Here is an 8448-nt window from a genome sequence, read left to right on the forward strand (position 1 = left end):
GGGTCTAGTCTCCCACTGCGAAGGGAGGGCTTACATCACCATCCTAGCCCTTATAGATGGTCTACAGGCATTTTCGATCCATTTGGAGACCCATAAGGATGTCCTTGTGCCCCTACACCCACTTGAGAGCACCACAAGTTCTTGCTTGGAAAACAAGCGGTCAACCCCTTGTCCACTATGTTGGGACTCAATTTCTACATCGTGGCACCCCTTGGACTTCATTAGGCCTCCTCGAAGGCCCAAAGAATCACTTTATTGATCATTTGGCCCTCTTGAGAGGCTTATTCATGTATTATTGAGCTATTTGGTGGGATTTTCACCAAAATTATTGTTATTATGCACATTATTTTATTTTAGGGGCTCAATTAGGCTATTTTAGCTAAATCGAATACATTAGAGAGTGTATAAATAGAAGTGAGATGATCCATTTTGATCATGATCACTAGGATTGAGTTATCTTCTCTTGTGAGATTTTCGCTATGCTTCTTGGAGGACGAGTTTAGATGAATGGATGAATTTTGATGTTTGGATCTCTTTCATTTTGTATTGGAGCTTCATTATTGGCATATGTTGATGATTGGATATACTCTTTCTTACATGTAAGTACTCTTTAAATGTTATACTTGTTATTTTCTCTTGTCACATGCATGTTGTTGGGATTTTCGCTATACTAGGCTGAAATTTAATGCTTTTCTAATGCAAAATTGTGGAAATTTGATCTTTTATAGCGTTGCATCATGTCATGGGCCATGTATGAATGAGTGAATATTCCTAGAGATATTTTGTATCAAAATTTTATCTTGATAAGTCATCAAATATTGCAAATCGAAGTATAAATACCTTGAAGCAGTTATTCTCATGCCCTAATGCCATGCAAAGTTGTTTCTAAGGCCTCCTTGACTAAGTGAATTCATTCCAAATGTCAAAATATCCTTGACTCCATCTATCCCAAAGGACAAGGCACTAATACTCCATAGGTGATCACTCAAAAGAATATTTTTCCTCACCTCTCTCCCTTTCTTTCTAGGCCTAGCCTCCATAGGTGACCTAGGGCATCAATTTTCTCATGATTCATCCATCAAAAAAGTTTGACCTCTTGCCCACTACTATGTTGTTGTGTCTTCTAGAGGCCCTCCAAATTTGAAGCACTTTCGATAGTGGGATCTTGAGATATTTCAAGCCCTAGCTCCGAGATAGATTCTTGCCTTTGGTTTCCCTTGGCTAGTAACCTCATTGGGATCGTTGCATCAAATTTACCGATAATTCCCCCTTTGATCCCCTTCTCCCCCTCAATGAGATCAAGCACACCCTTGGTTGATCAATTCCATTCCCTTAACTTAATTTTGGGTCCACTTGGTCCAGTGTGGTCCCACAACTTATTGAAGCTAATTTCACTAAGACTGCTTGAAAACTAAGTTTCCACAAGGATTTCTAGGAATAGGGATCTCCTTTACAAGCCTCATCCTCAAACCCTAGCCCTTGAAACCCCCTTGGCCCTCCCTAGAGAGCCTTAGACCTTGCTTCTCAAGCAAGAAAACCATACAATTGAGTCTCCCTTGTGAATAGGCCTTAGGAATCACTCCTTATCCTTTCATTGACTCATTTATCTAGTGATTCCCTTTATACCGAGTCTCCTCCTATCAGTGAAAGTCTGTAAAGTGCAAGGATCCTTAGTTGAGGTGACAGTGGGCTATCGCTCCATTGTTGCCCTGGACCTAGCAGTTTCCCTTTTAGGATCCCCTCCTAGGACCCCTACTAGTTTGAGCGGTAACAAGAAACAAGAAGCTACAAATGAATCTCCACGATTGAACAAGTAGTTGATGTAAGGGAAGTATGAGTACTTCCGAGACAAGCTTGGGCTTGTGGATTTCTCCTCCCAGGTTGAGAGGGAGTGAGGTTGGACACCTAGTTCTCCTTATGCATGTACTATGACCAGGAGGAACAATCATAAGTCAAGTATATGGACATGGATAAGGAGAATTGTGGATTGGATAAGCATCTTGGACAAGCATCCTTGAATCATGTACTGTGGCCGATTAGGATTAACACCCTAAGTCAAGTACATGGACTTGTTTAAAGAATGGTTCGTTGGATTGACATTTCCTTCTAGGAAATGGTCCTGTGGAGGACATACTCTGCTGAACCTAGGTGGAGTATGTGCCTCAGAGAGGCAATATGGTGTCCCATTGAACGCCTCCCAACATTGTGCTCTAATCTAGTGGAGAGATAGAGCTTACTTGTCAAGGCCTTGATAATTTGACAATGTTGGTTATGATGATGTTATCATCAATGATGCTTATCAATCTAGATTCTTTCTTATAAAAGTCTTCAACTTGAGAATATCTCGATGATTCATTATGAATACCTCCCTAGTTAAGAGGGAGTGTTGGAGTTGTAACTAGGATTAGTCTTCATAATTGTCATTGTATCAATTTTATATAAAAACAAAAGAAGAAAAAATTTATTATTTTCTAGCATTTTCTTCATGCTTTATTTTTGGTCAAAATAAAATGTAAAAGGGCATGTTCTTCGTGACCCTTCGAAAAGAAGTAAAATTGAATTTTTGACAATGTCATTTGTCCATCCATGTTGCCAAGTCGGCCCTCCAAGGAACAAGTCGGCTCTACTCTTAGAGACACCTTTTCGAATATGGAAACAACTATATATTGGCATCTATTCTCCATCATTTGGAAAGCAACTCAGTGCTCCTCTATGGAAAAAGAAATTCAGATCTTTGAGGAACTAACCTATGGAATGTGAGTTATCTGTGGAAAACTATCTCTGAAGTATGTGAATACTCTGTGGCAATCTATCTCTGAAATATGAGAGCTCTCTGTGGCACTATATCTCTAAAGAATGTGAGCTCCTTGTGACACCTTTCTCTGTGGTGATGCGAGCTCCCTGTAGTACTTATCCTTCTATATGCGAGCAACTTATGGACTGAAGCTGATTTGAGGACAAACAAGTGGTTTCTTGTGAATAGTGTTGTGAACAATTGGAGGGATGACTTGGCACTTGGATCATTGGTTAGTTTGACTTGGATTTCTCTTGTTGATGAAGGATTCTATAAGGAAAGGATTGATGGGTTTTCCACTTGTGGGGTTTTCCCTGGCCTCTGGCCTAACTTCTAGTGTCTTTTTTATCTTGTGCACTGTGATCTTTATTTATCTTGTTAAATTGATAATTGCTTGATGAATAACAAAGAATCTTCACAATTAATTATCATGACCAAAAATTCATGCTTGCAATTGGATTTCCAACACTTCTTTGCCTCAAAACATCTAACATGATGCCTCGGGAGACACAAATGCATTGGGAACTATGAGACTATTAGGATGCAAAGCCAACATCAAAATAGAGTGCAAAATACATAAGACACATGGCACATGTGGGGTGCGGGGGTGCACCGGGATTAGAAGGGATAATGTGGTGATCACCCTTACAGGGATTTATTAATGCAAGTTCGCCCTTAAACCATGAATCTTAGTAATTCCTACTCCATGATACTCGCACACCATCCCAAGGTATAAGAATACCCATCAAGGTAGGGAGTTACCACCCACCATGGGGAGATCAGCAATGCCACAGAGGCAGACATATCATGAAAAAAATAATACTGGAAGCAGTGTTGGTCGTCCACACCAACAGGGATCTAAGAGTCATTGTCACAAGATAACACACACCCACATGGCTTTACAAGGCTATAAGGCACATCCTTTGGACTTATATGGCGTGGCCAAAAATTTATGGAGTACCCCTACTAAAAGAGTGGTAACACACCCCTCAACCCCAAAAAATATAAATTTAAAGAGACAGTGAGAGAGAGTGAGAGAGAGAGAGAAACCTCTACTGGAAATCTGTAGGGAGGGCACCCTGCCTCCTCTGAGGATTGTCCAATCTAGACATTCTCCTATGGATATATATATTTTTTAAACCATGGTGAATCAGTAACTCGTTGGAGACATTCTCCTATGGACATTACTAGATCTTGTATTGGCCCCATTAGGGTAGTGGATGAGGACACTTTCATTCCCTCTATTTCCACTTCAAATGTTGCTATAAACATGAGACAATTTCGATCTCATCTCCATTCCCAGCTTTGGTCTTCATCATTCCTAGAAGGAAATTTGTACATTTGCTTTAATCTTATAGTTTGGGTTTATCCCCTCTCACTATGTTTACATTGTTTACTTTGTTCACATTGTTATAGCATCTTATCCTTGGCTACTTTTCCACTTCCTAGGTTTTTTTTCTACCCTAGTTATTTTCTACTCTGCTTTACATAATTTCAAGTCCCATTAACCTGCTTTCATTCATGGATATCAGTAAATTAATATTTATCCTTTTTACTTTCTATAATATTGCATATTCAGTGAATCCCTTCCTCTTACAACATAAGGAAGAGATGAGGAACCCATGCTATTAAATACGATTCTGTTAATGTGATTTTCATGTTAATATGATTCTGTTTCATGTTATTCTTGTGAATGCTCTAAATGTAGAAAAATTGTTTGCTTCCACCAAGCTAGCCCCATAGATAGTTACATTCAAAAATTTGGTTTTCTCTAGCATAAAATAGTCTATGTGCCATCTGTTTATCGATGCAGTCATCTGATTGTGTTTGCGGGACACTTTTAGCCCCAATTCCCCATATAGTCCAAGAGACCAATCTAATTCTTGTCATGAAACCATTCCACATGTCATTATGATTGTTTCAGAATCTCCAAGTTATCTGACTGATCCAGGACAGGCCTTCATCCTAGAATCTATGTACATTGTAAACAATAAACGACAATAACTTACAAGTACTGCAGCCCACTAATTTCTCCAATGAACGAAGGCATTTCACCAGAAATCATGTTATTTCTTAGCACTCTGCACAGGACATGCTATGTTAGAAATCTTGTTGTTTGGAAGACAAATAGAAAGATCAAATGGCTTACATTAAGTTATAATTTATAAGCACAAAAGGCTAGGTCACTTACAGTTGAGTCAAATTTTTCAAGTTTTTTAAGAATGACAATGATGACACGCCTGAAGTTATGTCACTTAATCTCCTGCCAGCACATATAGAAAAATTATGCAAACAAAGAGAGGAGTCTACTTTCAATTTATGATCCAATTTACTCCATTTCAACTTTAAAAAGCACTAGCACAAATGCCAATGAATATGTAAACAAACACGTACAATTGCGTCAAAGAGGTTAAGTTGGAAAAGCTTGAAGGAATTGGACCCTTAAGAGCATTCCCTTGTAGCCTCCTGCATCACCAATTGATTCAACATCATGTGCAAAGCCATACGAGAATGTAAAAAAAAAAATGGAAAAATGTATGTTTTGTAGTGGTACATTAAAATGATAAAATATAGGGAAGAAAAAATATATGGACAAATATATAACCTGACATTTACATATTAAAAAATTGGATAGACTTATATTTTGAGAATATTTTTGACATTACATATATTGCTGAATTAATGTTTCCAGCAGATAAGGGGATGTACAGTTAGAGAGATCTATGAGGAGCACAAATCTTATGCCAATCCACCAGTGCTACCTAAGGTGTTCACAACTTCATATACATACCAGCGTAGATCCATCTTAACTCGAAATCTACCATGCATTGAGAGGGAACAAATCTCTCAAGATGCAAACTTCTTTTTGGGTGTGAAATTTGAGGAAAGATTTGCACCTCGAGAGATTTGATTTCTCTCATCACTTGGTAGATCTTTAGTTAAGATGGATCTATGTTGGTTCTTAATAATATTATTTATATTATATAAATTTCACATCTCTATATAAAAAAGTATTCTCATCTTTTATTTTATTAAAACTTTGATTTAATTTCTATGGAATACCCATGGAATATTTTTAATAGTAGTGGGGATAGAAGGTTTAGTTATATCTCAAAGGTAATTATAACATTTTTTCTTTTAGATTTAATTAAAATACTAAATTAAAATAAAATATTTATAAAATATTTTTATTGTGAAATGAGTTATGGTTTTTGGGCATGTAGTATTGATAAGCCAGGGTACTGGCCCATGGTATTGTAACGAAGTCTATTTACAAGTTAATAATATCCATGGTAAAGTGGAGGTGAATATCTGTGATTAAGAATTTTGTTAAATTGTAAGTATTAAGTTTTTATGTGTTTATTAATTAAATTTAAATATGGTTACAAAATCATTATTTTAATTTATATGGTAAAATGGATCTTAATTTATAGCTACTATTTATATGTTATATTTTTTTCCCCAGGGAAAAATCACAATTTTCTATTAGTAAAGAAAATTACATGTTGTAGATGCCTGAGAGGCATATGCAAATGTTGGGTGTGTGACCATCAAAATAAGTTCTGTACAAAATATTGATTTGGGATAGCATCGGATGTGCTCTAGCCACGAAATTTGGTGGAGAGGTTGGGGCACATGAGATCTCCAATACCCGGAAAGGGTTTGGGCAGATTCTAATCAGATCAGGAGATATTAAAATAATTATTATTTTTTGGAGTCCTAAGTCTAAACTTAGGGAAAATAAAATATTAATGTGTATTAATATGAATCTATGTTAGAGTGGTCCAAAAGACATGGATCAAGCCAGATCTAATCTTAGCCGTTGATTAGGGACTTAATCTCGACTGTTGAATCGTCAACAGGAAAAGTATAAGAGGAGGCTTGAGGGTCACTTGGAGGACACACCAGATGATCAGTCATTATATTCTCTAGAGCGGGGTTTGCTAAGAGAGATAGAATCAGTGATCGGGAGAGCAACTGAGGGGCATTGAGTACAGAGAAATAGAGAAGGCAGAGATTGTGCCGGGAGAGCAACGCAACAGCCAAGGAGGGTAACGCAGAGCCAGCAAGGGCTCACGCAGGGCCATGCAGAGGCAACCAAGTGTTGTGCAGAGCAGTGTAGATAATATCGGCGATATATCGCCGAATATCGGAAATATCGCAATATTTTCGGTGAGCCGAAATATCACTGAGAAAATATCGCGATATTTTCGACTCCCGAAAATATCGCGATATTTCCAAAATATCGGCGATATTTCGAAAAATATCGCGCGACGATATAAAATATCGATGGGCATGTTTTTCTGCGGCTACAAAAAGGGAAAATTGGTTTTTTTTTTCTTCATTTCTATTTCTGAGTGTTGGAGAAAGAAGGGAAAGAGTTTTGTGGTGCTTGTCAAGGAGGGTTTGAAGATCAAACAATGATTATCACCACCAATTAAGATTTTTTTGTGGATCAAAGATTGAAGAATAGTGAGACAAACTTCATTTCTTTCATTAACAGGTATGTTCTTAAAAACCCCTATGTTAATGATTTTTTCCTAGATTTAGGGTTATGCTTGCTTGCCTCTTTGCCTACCAACATTTTGTTTTTTTGTTTTTTTCCATTTGCTATGATTTTCATGCCCATGAACCAATGCAAGGGTTTCTCCATATTTCGACAGCAAGCTTCATTTTTTTTTTCAACTTTCTTATGCACCCTCTTATTGCCATTTTTCATTCACATTGCAAAATGCAAATAATATAGTAATTTTTTTTGAATGAGGTTGTTATTACTTGTTATTTTTTCATTTTGTGTTAGGGGGTTTAATGCCAATTTTTTGTTTTTTTTGTGCCCTAGGTTTGAATTAGTTCACTACAAATGTCAAATATGCCAAAAGCCTTGGACCCATTTTGGGAGTATGGGGAGGTTGTTGGTGGGGCAAATCAGACATATATATCATGCAACTTGTGTGGGACCAAGATGTTAGGAGGGATTACACGATTGAAATACCATCTGGCTAGACTCTCTGCATATGATGCAGAGGTGATGCCTTGTATGGTTTCTAGTGCAGAGGTTATACAAAAAGCTCGTGAAGCAATTGTTGAACAAGACAGAAAGAAAGCTGCTAGGGAGAGGCCAATGGTCTCAGATAGATAGCTACTAGTTTTATTTCTTTTGCAACTTTTGCTACATATAAGTTTATAACTCATGATGATGAAATGATTTTAAAGTTTTATATATGTGATGTTTTTTTGTTTGAGTCCTTGATTGGACAACTATCACTATCAGGGATCAGCAGGATATGTGATGTTATTTTGTTTGAGTCCTTGATTGGACAATTATCACTATCAGGGATCAGCAGGATATGTGATTTTATTTTGTTTGAGTCCTTGATTGGACAATTATCAGGGATCAGCAGGATTTGGTATCGCCTTTGAAGTTTGATGTATCATTTCTATTTGACATCATATATATCAATGCCTTCTTCATATTTATGTGCCAATGTGCCAATGTGTTTAGTTCATGTTGTTATTGCTTTATATGTTTAGAAATCTGAAAAAAATGAATATATTATGCATTTTCTATGCTTGCCGATATTTGCTGATATTTTCGCCGATATTGCTGATAAGATATTTTCTGGACCCTTGCCGATATTTTCCCAATACCGATA

At 37.1% G+C, this 8448-nt stretch overlaps 1 long non-coding RNA gene across 1 annotated transcript; it reads right to left on the reverse strand.

The window, feature by feature from the left end:
- Window positions 1-4559: 4559 nt before the first annotated feature.
- LOC149227575 (uncharacterized) lies at window positions 4560-5294 on the reverse strand. The gene is made up of 3 exons (XR_016247150.1): window positions 5189-5294; window positions 4986-5057; window positions 4560-4875 (listed from the first exon to the last, which is right to left on the reverse strand). It is a non-coding gene; the product is annotated as an uncharacterized LOC149227575 (long non-coding RNA).
- Between the last annotated feature and the right edge of the window lie 3154 nt (window positions 5295-8448).

The sequence above is a fragment of the Pinus tabuliformis genome, chromosome J, assembly GCF_031772625.1.
Source record: "Pinus tabuliformis cultivar Carrire ecotype Pingquan chromosome J, CPIR1, whole genome shotgun sequence".
Lineage (NCBI taxonomy): Eukaryota > Viridiplantae > Streptophyta > Pinopsida > Pinales > Pinaceae > Pinus > Pinus tabuliformis.